Genomic DNA, 14,726 nt, shown 5'->3' with positions numbered 1-14,726 from the left:
AATTTGAAATTATTTTAAATACTACGCGTTATAATAAAACGATAAGGGAACAGCTTTTTCTCATATACCAATTTCTAAGTACAGGTTCCTCAATAAGTCAGCAAAGAACCAGTTACCATAGAACCAAAAACTAGTTCTAAATTAATTATAAAATAAAACATAATTTCAATCTATCAATTAGTTCTTTAATTACTAGCTATTTAAAATTGACATATACTTACATTTATCGCACAATACTAGAAATAATTGTAAAATTACAGGATATGGCAAGATTGATCGGCAGAAAGATTTAGTAGCAGCTCTAGGCGTTTTACTGGATACAACGAGCAATAATATGAGCGTTTTGAATTAAAAAAACACAGAATGTTATTTTAGAATAATATTTAAAGACAAATATCTTGAGTAACGTTTCTTTAACATAGAAGAGTATTGAGTTGACTGCCATGATTCTGAGTAAATATAAAAGCGTACTGTGATACAATATCTCGGCAGCGAATCTGGTTATTGTCTATAAATTAACCAAGAAGATATAACCAAGACCGTTATAAATTTATGAAAAATATATTTGGTATACAGAAGAATATTATAGTCCATACAAGACAACTCTCATACTACATCATCCTAGTGTTTCCTGTTATTTAGTCTAAAGCAAATGTTTTGGCTCATTTTATATGGAGCCTCTTAAAGAGTGACAGTAGTGTATTGGGAATAAAGAGTTTTTTATCCTCGTCTTTGTAATTTATAGAAGGTCGAAATATATCATAAATATGTTTATCAGCGTTGCCCGAACTGTATATAGTCTATTTAAAGTTTTTTTAGTAATACGTAATGGATATTTGTGACGTCGAAACATTACAATGTTGCCGCATCAACTCTGAATTTTAGTTTAGCTAGGTTTTTAGATACAAAAAAATTCTAATTTAAATAAAATAATTCAACAAAAATGTTACTAAATACAATTTATTTTAACATTATATGTAATATCGATAATCCCGGTCAAGAATTCCACACTTATACAAGAATTCCAAATACCTACGTAATTATTTTAAAACATTTTTAGGTTACTCATGGATATTGAACGACCCTCTATATTTCCGTACTTTTCATACTTTAATACTATATTAGAAATCCATAAGATATTATTGTTAATTTTTACACGGTTGTTTGTATCTATGTTTGTATCTTGAATTTTATCATCTAAAAAAGCTTGTTATTAAATTACTTCGAAATGTTCGAGACATTCGCTTTTTTGTTGGTGATCACTTCAGGAGAAGTTCAAATAAACAACTGAAATTTAAAGAGTTCTTTTATTTGGAGATTCACGTAATCGTTGCACCAGTTTAAACTCGATGGATCTTAATAAAAGCGTGTGTAAACCGTGCGATAGAGTCCATTCTATTAAAGACTAAGTGTGCTAAAATTTTAACCGCTGACTTAAGTGAGCCGGAATCGGCAAATACAGATTCTGTAGTGTCTTTAATGGTAACAAGAGAAAGGATTAAGAAATAGCGCGGCCGTGTGAAGTTTAACCTAAGCAAAATGCTCGCAAAAGATATGGAAAAAGTGTAATATTATAATTCATAACATTATACTTTATGGAATATTATGAAAATATAAAAAATAAATATTATTTTAACGCTTGAGACTTGTTTCATTTCTTAAAATAATTTTGAGAAAAATTTGTGGGGGAATCAGCAAATTTTTTCCCCATTTTGGGGAATTTGGCTCGGATTAATGGATAATTGCTCTGCTCCTAAACAAAGATAGCTACTGATTGGGTATCCCTATTAGGAGGTACAACTTCCCATTTTAACTACTATAACCAAATATAACTGGAAATATCGATGTGACATATTTTAACTGACTTCACAAAAAAGGAGGAGGTTCTATGATCGACTGTGTGTATATTTTAATGTATGTCAATATGCGTCAATTATGAACCGATTAAAAAAAAATTTTATTCGAACGAGTGCTGTTCCGTGGTGATCCCATTGGAATTAAGTCAGGATCTAACGGCGGAGTCCGGGGAATTCGAGGGAAAACCTCAAATTTCAAAGGCATATACACAGTTTTCACATATTGTTTATCTAAAATAATCAGATATTTGTGTATAATGTTATTGCTGAACAAAGTGGTCAGTTGGTAGTAGTTAAAATAATATAGTAAATAGATAAATAGGTTCAGGTATGTACATATATATATATATATATATATATATATATATATATATATATATATATACATATACATATATATGTGTGTGTATATATAGAATATAAAATAAGTGTAGCAGGTATAATAAATAAGGTTTTTGTTTATTTTAATATAGTTATTACAACGATTATTTTGTACATAATAATCTTGTTATATAATAATAATTGTAAACAACAGTAAAATTCCATAGATTTTGACATTTATCTAGCTAAATTAATAGTTTCATTTATATAATTTTCATAAGAGTTTTCCTATAATTAATATGACTTATTTATCGAAAGTTTTCTATTAATCGATTGAAATTAATTGATTTAAAACTTTAGATGATGGAAATTACCGTGATGAATATTATTTCATTTTTAAGATGCTTGTTACAGAGTTTCTAAGCTTTCTAATCCGGTGATTAATATAAATATAAAAAATATCTTTAAAAATTTACTTTAAAATTAATTAAAATATTTTCCATTGCTGCTGATGACAACATATGGCTAATATAAATATATCATATAAATGGTACCGTTCCATCTCGTACTACATTTTTAAACAATTTAGAGGGATTGTTGGCTGCTTGCCGGTGTTAGTTGTACAATTTTATAATTTCAGAGTTCATTTTGAGTTAACGTGTGATAATATCAGAAAATACTCGGAATTTATTACTATATAATGTTATGTCTATTACTATATAATATTTTTTGATTTATTTGGATATTATTAATTTTATTGACGATATGATGGAAAAGCTTTGAGAAACAGGAGTGATCTTCATTGTCTATATTTTTTTGAAGGGCAGCATGAGGATAGTTGAAACATGATTTTGAGTTTGACATTTTACGCAGTTCATGTCCTAGTTCATAGGATTAGCTGGCGCTCGGGCAGATAATCAACCAATACGTAACTCTTGGTGTCGCAGATCTTCAAAAATTTCTTATTAAATATCACTACAGATCGATTGCAATTGTTTTGTCTCGAAAAATGTTGGTCTCCTATTTTTCAAATCGCTTTTTATGAGGTATGTGAGGAATTGGTTCACCGAGTATTCGACAAACATTTTTAAATCATTTTAATCTTCGTTTTATTGTCGTATCGAAAATAAATAACTTAATATCTAACAGGAGCTCGGACGTAAAGAGGTAGAATTGCTAAAGATTATCATTTGAGACCTAAAGCTTATAGGTGTGACAGTGTAAGCGTTCGAAAGCGGGGGACTGCATGCAATTTTAGAGAATCGGTTAGTCTTTTTACTTCATCACTAGAGGTATATGCCACTTCCTTCTGCTGTATTACTGTTCCCAAGTACTTAGAATTTCTTGACTTGCTCTAACAGTATTCTGTTGAGATTTGCGATATCAGCGAACAACAGACTGCTCAAGGAGTTGTAACACACTTTTCTAATAATTGTATCCATTACGATGTTGAAAACCAAAGGAGAGTCGATATCTCCTTGGCGAATATTAGCTTGGATGTTTAATGAATTTGACAAATCATTTCGTCCTCTCATCAAGCAGTTTGATCCGATCTGAAATATTATTTTGAGCCTAGTGAAACATGATATATTACATAATGAAGTAAAAAACCGAATTACCGAATGCCAGCAAGTGATCCTGAATTACTAAAATTGCTAGCCATATATGATGCCATCAAGGCTAATAGAGATGATAAAGTACAGGGCCAAACAAGACAAAAAAATATATATTGTTAATGCCAAACATCACAGATTTGATGAAACATGTCAATGATGTAGTCACTATGGGCATGGACGAAGAGACTGTACACAATATCAGAACAAAAGCATGTTCTACAACCCAAGGCCAGCATTTCCAGATAATGTTTATAGACATTTGAGTATATTAAATATGTGGAATGTCAAAAAGTGTATAATGTGTAAACAAAAAAACAGTGTATTGGATATGGGTGCAGGTATATTAATATTGTGCGAAACAAAAGCTAGACTGTTAAACACACTACCACTTACCCAATATCTGTCAGAAATAGAAAATTACCTAATGAAACCTATTGGCCATAATTTAATAATAAATAATAATTAATAAATCTAATCACTATTTGAATGGACGGTTATAGCGTCATCTATATATATTATATAATTTAATTATACTTTTAATAAATTAAAAATATTGTGCCATGTCCCTTTTTTTAACAAACGAGTACCTCTTAACTTAAAATATAAATTTATATACATTTATTGAACCTAGAAATTCATTATATATACATGTATATATATATATATATATATATATATATATATATATATATATATATATATTATATAGAAGACTTTTTGAAATCAGAAATAATCACTTTTGCCTAACAGTTTTTTTTTGAATTTAACGTTTTCTTGACACTAGATACTTTTTAATTGAATTGGTGATGATTTTGTTGTTCTATCTTTTTACATTTGATTTAATGATTTATTTTTCGGTGCTTTTTATTTACAAGTACATGTCGTATATACTTTATTTTCTATTGAGTAATTTCAGAACACAGATGCATTTAATTTAAAAACATCACAAAAATAAATGTATATCCCTTGTTTCCTTGGCTGTTATGATTAACAAACCGGCGTCAATTCTTTTTCATATTCGTCAATGCTGTATGTTGTACAATTAATAAAAGGTGGCACTTCAAATATTTTCATAGTATTTATTGGAAGAATTCTATACAATGTATTCTAGAATTATCCTATTAAATATGTAGTGAAGAAATCTGCATTTTTACACCACTGAAATGTATGAAAAAATAAAATTCTTCATATATTCGAACTTGCTTGAATTATAAATAGTTGTTGTCGGTATTTTGATCATCTTGCATGTCGGAATTGAGATTTGGGCTGTATTATTTATATTGAATTTCAACTTGGAGAAAAAAACGGTAAGTTGCAAATTATATCTGTTAACACGTTAACTAAATATTTAATTTTAGTTATTTTATATGCTAAATATTTTGAGTTTGCTTCAGTTCACGTTTTACTTGTCCTATATTCGATGGTATTTATATGATATTAATTTCATGCAAATACAAATATTTTTTATATGTACAACATTCCACCGCCATACCTTTAAGAATTATAAATTATTTTTGTTATGGAATTGGAGGAAATAATTTAAAAACATTATTTTAATTTTAGCTATCTATTGTATATTGTTTCATGATTATATTTCCAATATCCTGTTTTTATAATTCTCTGGATTATATTCAAATTTATTTTGGTTCTACAAACTAAAGATAACTTACTTAAAGTAATTTTAAAAATTAACGATGGCTTCAAAATGTCATTATTAATTGATATTTGAAATTTGGATTAATATGATAATTAGCTGTGCAATAATTAATAATTTACGTTTTATTGATTTTGATAACCAATAATATTGGGAACAATAAGCAATATTCTCGCAGAATATTATTTTCCTTGTTTTTCTTATGTTATCTAATTATATATTTTTTGGTTTTTCTGTCTATTTCTTCTTGGTATGTTACTGTTCTACGAGAATGAGTATAGTCACTACTTTAAGCAGTAGCTTGTTGGTTGGTAGTGAATAGTACATTCTCTTAACATTTGACATTAATATCCACAAAATGTATAGACCTCTTATCTTGACTTGGTCCGAATTAACATTTTATTAGAAATTACAATATTACCAAACGCGTTCTTTTCCTATATACCTCTAATGTTATTTTGAACTAAATATAAAACTAGTGGTGTTTTGTTACATTTTTTTAAACTAAATATCCCATGATAGCTCTTCGGAACTCTCACTTGTTCAAGAGAAACAAGAAAACTCCATCTTCATAATTGTAAGGAATTTTGCATTACTAGGCTCAACTAATATTATGGCTCAATAGATTCTGCGTATTGGATAAATGTATAAGGACATAATAAAATGTGTCGAAGAATAGGTTTTATCAAAAATAATAAATTGCATTAAATTTTGTGGAGCGTCGAATTGGCAATTCGGGGACATGAAGATAGCGATATTTTCCAAAATTCGGAGATATTTCGTCGGTTTTCGTAATATTTTTCGGCTGAACTAGACGCAACTCCAAGTGAGCACGTAAAGAATGTTTCGCTATTTAAAGACACCTTCAAAGAAATGCAGAACGGTATGTTACAGTATGATTCAAGTTTGTCATGAATAAAAAATAACTTTTTTGAGCATTTTTAGAACTAGTTAATTCCTGAAAAATGTGATACAGAAATACTAATTAAAAAAATTGAAGTAAAAGATATATAGATCCTTTAATTCAAAATTCACTCAACAAACTGATCGCACAAAGTTATGCGTACCAATTATATTTGATTATGTCTAAAGCTGCTTCCACAAATAAGCAAGTACGTGTATTTTTTGATAACATACAAGACATTCCTGCCTTTTTTTAATAATTCACTCTCGTGAGTAGAAGTGTTGAACAAAATTGTGAACGGAAGGATCCCCACGGCGCTCCAACCCGTTGGAACTTTAATATACGGAATATAAATGTTTTAAAGATGACCTACTCTTTTAAGTTTATATAATTCAGTCAGCAATTATTCCCCAGTCTAATGAACATCATTCTATAGAATAATGGGCAAAATGTGCCAGAAATGTGAGAACGGACTCACATTAAATGCGTTTCTGATGTGATTAGTGTTTATGATTCCACGAACTCTGACAGTGAACATAGTCAATGAAGTTACTTTTTTCAATTAGAAGTTTGAGTTGTGTTTTTATTTCTATGAGGAGTTCTACACATTTTGTTGTGTTTTTGTTCCCATATTTCGTATATCTTAATATATAAAATAACAGTAACTTAACGCTATTACATTAAGTATCTTGAAAAATATTGTTCTACAATTCTGCTATATTAATATACAATATATTCTTATTTATTACTACAGACTAAAACAGTTGATAGTGAATAGTAATAAAATTAGTCGAACCGAAAATCGCGACTGAAAACAGTCGACTGAAACAGTCACTAGTAAAAAGTGGTATAATAAGTGGTAAGATAGTAAAAAGTAGTCAGTTACTAAACAGTCGATAATCAATGTCAATCCAAAGTTCCCAACGCTACCTAACATCTTTATTATACAGGTGCAAGCATACATTATTATTTGGCAAGAATATTAAACTACTACGGAATATATTTATTTAAGTGTATCTTAATACACAACAGTACTTGCTTCGGCGATACACATAAAGTACATGTTTTATTATCATATGAAAGTCCTCTCCATTTGAGATAGGCATAATATACCCAGAAATCTTAAAAATCTCTTTACTACAAAACCGCATTGATACTTTTCAATTATTTACATGAAATTCATTTACAATATTCTATTTAATATATTATCTCATATTTAATTTTGTTTTGGAGAAACCAGACTATTTTATCTGTATAACTTTTACGTTATATTTTACCTACTGGTTTTGTCTCAATATATTAATATATTATGTAGGAATCATTATTTTTACATTATTATTATTTTATATCTGTTTTTATGTTAATTTTAATTATCTATTTATTTTTATATTTTACCTTTATTTTTATACTTGTCGGCGGTGTTATATATTACACTTGTTACATTGGTATATTAATTTTTTTTTGATAACATTTTTATTAGATACGCTTAGTACAATCTTAATTATAAATTAATTTATTATTACATTTTATTTGTACTTGGATTAATTCATAAGCAAGACGAGTGCGAGAAAATACATCAATATGTATTCTTCATTTAAGAAATTATAATAACTTAACTATAGTTTACAATAAAGGTATGCGCTTTATATAAATTCGTATGGTTTGGCTCGCTTCAATCTTTTGACATCCTGCGCGCTGTTCAGCAGTTCTATAGCTTCCACGTTAGTATGATTTAGTAATCTTCCTTCGTGTTTCAAGGCGAAATCTTGGATAACTTCGCAAATCCATTTGATTTCCAGGTCATCGTGCAGTTCTTCGTTGGTACGTAGGCATTGATAATCAATCGAAGAACCTTGTTTTGACAGCGTTGGATGACTAGTTGATTTGAATTTTTAGTGCAACCCCATATTACCCCTTAGGTCCAAATTGGTTTTATGATTGTCTTATAAATCAATCTCTTTGATTTTAGATCACGTTGAGAGTATCTTCCGACTAACTAGTATAGTTGTTTTATTTTGGTTCTAATGTGTATTGCTTTTTATCTAACATGATGTTTCCAATTTAATCTACCGTTAAGATGGATGCCGAGGTATTTAGCTGATTCTGTTTGAGGGATCGGGCATTCATTGAGTGATGAATTTTTATTATTTCGTCGCAATGCAAAATTAACATGAACAGATTTGGAGCTATTAAGTTGAATTTTCCAATCTTTAGTCCATTTGTAGATTTTGTTGACTGCCATTTGTACTTTTTCTACTGCCCTAGCCACAGATATGTCGTTTGCCATAATAATTGTGTCATCAGCAAAGGTTCCAAGTGGTGTTTCACTTTTTGTTGGAATGTCAGCAGTGTAGAGCAGATACAGGAGAGGTCCTAAGATACTACCTTACAATTTGCTCATCTTAAAGATTAATCCCAAATGCCAAATATTGCAGGGCAGTATTTCTTTTCCTCAAACGCTTTTTCATCGATTGTTGAGTGGTGATTTCGGAAACCAAACTGGAAATGTGGTATTACAAAATTTTTAATACGTTTAAATATTAGTTTCTCAAATAGCTTTGATATTGCAGGCAGCAACGAAATTGGCACGTAAGATTCGACTTGTTCTGTAGGTTTGTCAGATTTTTTGAGCATAATTATTTGTGCCAAGAATCAAGTTCAGTTCCAATCAAGTTCCAGTGGAGAAATTAGATTTAAATCTACATCGGTTTGATAAACAGAAGATGTATCCATGGTTGATTCTATATCATTAGGTTGAAATATGTTAGCTAAGTATTGTGCGAACAATTCAGCTTTTTTATCGTTGCGTCGAACCCATTATGGAACCTTTTATTTTACTTTTTTGATATACATTTTTTGCATAACACGCATGTTGCTACGCTATTGCGTTGTTTTCTGCACTGAGTTGTGTGATGTTTACCGGCACATTTCACACATCTTGCTTCCCTACTGCAAAATTTTTAGTATGTCCAAGATGTTGACAGTTTGTGCATTGTGGTATATTTTTCTTCGGAGGTTCCACTTTTATCCTAGAGTCTACTAAATAATTTATCTCATTTATATTTTTATTATTTTCGTTTTGTATCACATCTACGTAAAACAACGGAAAAGTTTAATTTGTTTATCACCATTTACATTAGTTGTCTTATTCGCTATAGGCGTGACGGTCGCCACTTCGTGCCCGTAAGCCCGTAATCCCGTAATTCTGATTTAATATCGTCTTGATTTGTTGTGGACGGTAGTCCTCTAATGACGACTCTGTACCACTTATCATTTTTTAACTGATGTGTGTTATTCGAGTTTACTGAATGAATTGTTTTTCTTCATCTTATTGAGATGTTTTTTTACATTCCTGTAATCCATCTCATTATTAAGGGTAACGTTAATATCATCGTTAGATAAAGCTTTGAACTGCACTTAGTAGCTACTCCCTTTAATTGTGATAAATAAATAAATGAAAATTGCCAACATTGCTTACCTTGATCGGAGGGGGCAGAGGGATTTTGTCTTCTTGCTTCTTTTTTTAATAATTATAACACCTTTTGTGATTAGCGAAGGTGTCACTTCTGACTTCTTCCTCTTTTTATACTTCTTGTTTCTTACTTCGGTTAAAGTCAATAAAAATAATTGTTCATAAAGATTTTTCTGAACACATTACAATTATCGGGTCTATAAATTTATTTTAAAGAATTTACAACAGATGGCGTTATTGCTGTGAATTAATCGCGTTGGGTACATTTGTAATCAACTTCATGTTGAAGCTTCACTTCAGTATGTGTCATCTATTCCCTCTCTAAAGAGACTTTCAGTCAGTTTATCTTCTGAAGAGCATAGTCTCTCCCAGAGAGCTTCAACTCTCCACAAAACTTTTGTCTTCTAAAAAAGCTCCAGGCCGAGACCGAATAAAAGCAAACCATCTGATAAACCTCACTAGCAAACAACTATCAGAACTTGAACTGAGGTTAAAGCATTTCCCTAGAGCTGGAAAGAACTGGAAACATGCGTTTATCGCTGTAATTCCAAAAAAGAAAGCCCAGACCAATTCATCTGACTACTGGCCCATCAGCCTGATTAATTCATTTCCCAAACTAGCCATAAACCACAAAATCCCGAACGAACAATTCGGTTTCCTTGCCAAACATTTAAGCCTTTATTAAGCTGCCCGCGTCGCAACAACAATCCACCAGGCATTAAGGTCGAAAAACTAGAGCCATCTTTTTAGATGTTTCCAAAGCTTTCGATCAAGTATGGCACTACTGTTTAATATTCAAAGAGAAACAGCTTGGTCTACCGAATGACCTAATCTCTCTCATAGATTCATACTTGGACGATAGGTCCTTTCAACTGAGAATCGATGACGCAGTCTTCTCTCGTAAACAAATTTCCGCAGGAGTTAATAGTTAAGCTGCGAATATATTTTTATTGTTTTTCAAAGTACTCGCCACGACGATCGATACACTTTCGCATACGCTTTGATACAGGATAACACTGTTAGTGTTAGAAATAGGCGACTGAAGGTCACCGAATACTGTGTGAAGCTTATGGGAAATTTAAAACATTTCCCAGAATTAGATTGTTCCCCGGCCTTTAATATTAGTTCATCTTTATCAGTGTAATAGTCTTCTGCATAATTAGTATGCCTTTTTGGTGTATCTTGCGTGTGACCTTGCAGTTGCAAACGGATAGCAGCCATATCCTTAGTTCATTGCAACAGTTGTTGGTTTAGACGCTTGTTATTCGTTCTTAATTCTTCGTTTTATTTCAGTAATATATTTAAATCCATTAGGTTGTATTGTTATAATTAAATATTTTTTTCACTAACTTTCACTTTTTTCACATTTTGGAAAACGCGGGACGTCTTTTATTTGAGATCACGTATTTACTTCACTTTGGGTTGGCCGTTTCACCGTACCCGTATCTAGGAGTTCTTCGAAACAGTTAACCGAAGTTGACCGTAAAGACATATAGATGTACTTTTATTTGATTTTTACGGAGACTCGTTTTCGGGAAGGAAAAAACAAGTCTTGACTCTATGAAGGTCGGGACCGAACTATATTTAAAATATATAATATTTATTTATGTTGTATTGATTTTACTTTTATTTATTATTTCAGTTCTTCTCTTATTATAACAGATCATTTGAAAAGTCGCCGGCTTGACACAGAGATGGCGCTACTAGATTTAAATTCATATGTTCTTTAGTTACCTTAACCCTCAAAAAATGCGTGTAAAAATTTGGCAGCAGTTTATGAATTATAGCATTTTGAGTGAAGCAACTTTTGTTATTGTGAAAAAAATGGATAAAAAAGAATTTCGTGTTTTGATAAAATATTGCTTCTTGAAGGGAAAAATACAGTTGAAACAAAAACTTGAATCAAGGATTGGTATGCTACGTTTAGACCTGGTGAATTGATCACCGAAGACGGTGAACGCACTGGACTCCCCAAAGAGGTTGCTACCGACGAAAACATTTAAAAAGCCCACAAAATGATTTTAAATGACCGTAAATTGAAATTGATTGAAATAGTAGACACTCTAAAGATATCAACTGAACGTGTACATCATATCATTCACGAATATTTGGGTAAAGCTCTGTGCAAAGTGGATGCCACGCGAGCACACTTTTGACCAAAAGCAACGACGAGTTGATGATTCGGAGCTGTGTTTGAAGATAATTATGCGTAATAAACCCAAGTTTTTGCGTCGATATGTGATAATAGATGAAACATGGCTTTATCATTTCACTCTGAAGTCCAATCTGAGTGGACTGCACACGATGAACCCGCTCCAAAGCGTGGGAAAACGCAACAGTCGACTGGCAAGGTTATGGCGTTTGTATTTTGCGATGCACATTTTTTCCACAATCTGCCCTATTGGCAATAAGTATTTCTTCTGTTTATATTATATATACATGGCATGTAGAAAATCACTTCATTAAGCAATCTTCTGTATAAAATATTATCTTAATTAATTAGTCTTATTCTAAAGCTTATTCTAAAGTCTATATATGTCCAGTAATCAGATCAGGTGGTGTTAAACGTTTTAGTCTACGCACTTCACTATCACGTCGCATATTTAGCTGATTAGCGAGTACATTGGGATGCACTGACACTCTTTCGAAGTACTTCACACAAACACGTTGGATTACACTCGTTATAGGTTCTAGAGGAATATCGCGTTGTATCACTTTATTTGAAATATAGTACGGAGCATCAACAATGACACGCAACACCTTATTTTGGAACCGTTGAATGATGGATATATTAGATTTGCTAGCGGTACCCCATAGTTAAATTCCATATGTCCAAATGGGCTTGAGTATAGACTCATACAGCAATACCTTGTTATCTAATGATAACTTGGATTTGCGCCCAATGAGCCAATACATTTGATATAATTTTAGTCCTAGTTGTTTCCGTTTAGAGAGTATGTGCTTCTTCCAGGTTAGGCGTCGATCTAAATGCATACCAAGATATTTAACATGCTCTGCTTGGGGGAGTTGACGATGATTGATATTTACATGGTGGACATGTTCTTCTACGCAGGGTAAACGTTATATGCGTGGATTTTGATTCATTGGCTTTAATGCGCCATGTCTTCAACCATAATTGTATTTGCTCCAGGTGGGTTTGTAGGTTTATTGATGCTGTGACTGGATCTTCATGGAATGCTAAGATTGCTGTATCGTCTGCATATGTTGCCACAGTAGTTATTTTTGTGGTGGGCAGATCAGCCGTATACAGAAGATACAGTACTGGACCCAGTACACTACCTTGCGGAACTCCTGAATATATGGGATTTAGTTCGGTATATTCATCGCCTTGATTTACAATATGTATCTGTCAGTGAGATACGATTTTAGTAGCTGATAGTCCGGATGAGGGAGAAGTTTCTTTAGTTTAACCTGCAAGCCCGTATGCCATACTTTGTCAAAAGCCTGAGATATGTCTAGGAAAGCAGCCGAACAATATCTTTTGGCATTTAGGTCAGCGTTTATTTGGTTTACAAGTCTATGCACTTGTTCTATGGTCCCATGCTTATTGCGAAAGCCAAACTGATGTTCTGGAATAATTTTTCTTTTTTCTATTATATAGTTTAGTTTTTTTATGTATAATTTCTCGAAAACTTTCGAGATTATTGGTAATAAACTTATAGGTCGGTAGGAGGTCACATCTTCTGGTATTTTTCCTGGTTTAAGTATTATTAGTATTTTAGCTACTTTCCAGATACTAGGGAAGTAATTAATTCGTAGCATAGCATTAAATATATATGTTAATAGTTTTATAGCCTTTTCTGATAGTTCTTTTAAAATTTTGCCAGTAATTAAGTCATAAACAGGAGCTTTTTTAATATTAATCTCTCTCATTATTGTATGTTTAACTTTTTTGACCGTTAATTTCTCGTGCGGTAAATCCATTTGAAATGGCGAATCTAGAAAGCTAGTAATTTTATTTTCGTCATCTTTATGTAGCTGAGACTGGAAAGGTTTAAAAACATTTTTTAAGTGTTTTGAGAAAATGTCGGCCTTCTCTTTATTGCTTCTCGCCCAATTATTTTCGCTTGTTTTAATAGGTGGGTTATGCTGCTGGGATCTCCTAAGCTTTTTTGTTGCTTTCCACAACGAATAGTCTGTAGCCTCAGTTGATGTCAAGTTTTCTAGGTATTCTTGAATGCCTTGGTTCTGTTCGATTTGGATTATATCTCTCAGCTCTTTTATGGCCCTATTAAATTTTCTTTTATTCTCTTCAGTCCTTTGCTGTTGCCAATTTCGTCGTAACTTTCTTTTTTCTGCTATCTTTTTCTGTATTGTACATGATATATGTGTATTTTTTCTTGGAAATGTTTCACTGTTGGGAGTCGCGGAATATGCTGCTTCCTGTATATTTTTTGTAAGATTTATTGCTGCTATTTCTATATCCATTTCAGTTTGTAACGGTAAGTTTAGAGAGATATTTTGGTCTAAGTTTTCTCTAAATGAGGGCCAGTTAGTTCTATTATTGCACAGAGAAGGGGGTTTATCTTTGATGGTAATTTTTGAAGAAATTGTTACTATTATTGGTGAATGATCAGAAGACAGGTCGAAACATGATTCTGCCTGACACTTTTTTGGATCAATATTTTTTGTAATACAGAAATCTATTGTATCTGGTTTTTTATTTCTGTCTGAAGGCCAATATGTTGGTTCACCAGTAGAGATATGTTGTAAGTTATCTATCCTTATGGCTTTGAGCAGTTCTCTACCTTTTGAGGTTATTATTCTTGAACCCCACATTAAATGTTTTGCATTATAATCTCCTCCTGCTATAAATCTATTACCTAGTGTACTGAAGAATTCTTGAAATTGTTCTGCCTTGTTGTTATGTTTGGGTGGGCAA

The 14,726-nt window shown here is 31.6% G+C and overlaps 1 protein-coding gene across 2 annotated transcripts in view; it reads left to right on the top strand.

Moving 5' to 3' along the window:
* Positions 1 to 5,015: 5,015 nt before the first annotated feature.
* LOC143194225 (inter-alpha-trypsin inhibitor heavy chain H1) overlaps positions 5,016 to 14,726 on the top strand; it is a 52,375-nt gene continuing 42,664 nt past the window's right edge. For both annotated transcript variants that reach the window (XM_076400851.1, XM_076400850.1), the window contains exon 1: positions 5,016 to 5,100. The gene's annotated coding sequence lies outside the window, so the exon portion shown is untranslated. The remainder of the gene's footprint in view (positions 5,101 to 14,726) is intronic.

This window comes from Rhynchophorus ferrugineus, unplaced genomic scaffold, assembly GCF_030347505.1.
Source record: "Rhynchophorus ferrugineus isolate W39M unplaced genomic scaffold, kcgeb_rfMv2 rfM3, whole genome shotgun sequence".
Taxonomy (NCBI): domain Eukaryota; kingdom Metazoa; phylum Arthropoda; class Insecta; order Coleoptera; family Curculionidae; genus Rhynchophorus; species Rhynchophorus ferrugineus.
The sequence above is the reverse complement of the archived record's forward strand: the minus strand, read 5'-3'. Positions and strand labels throughout refer to the sequence as shown.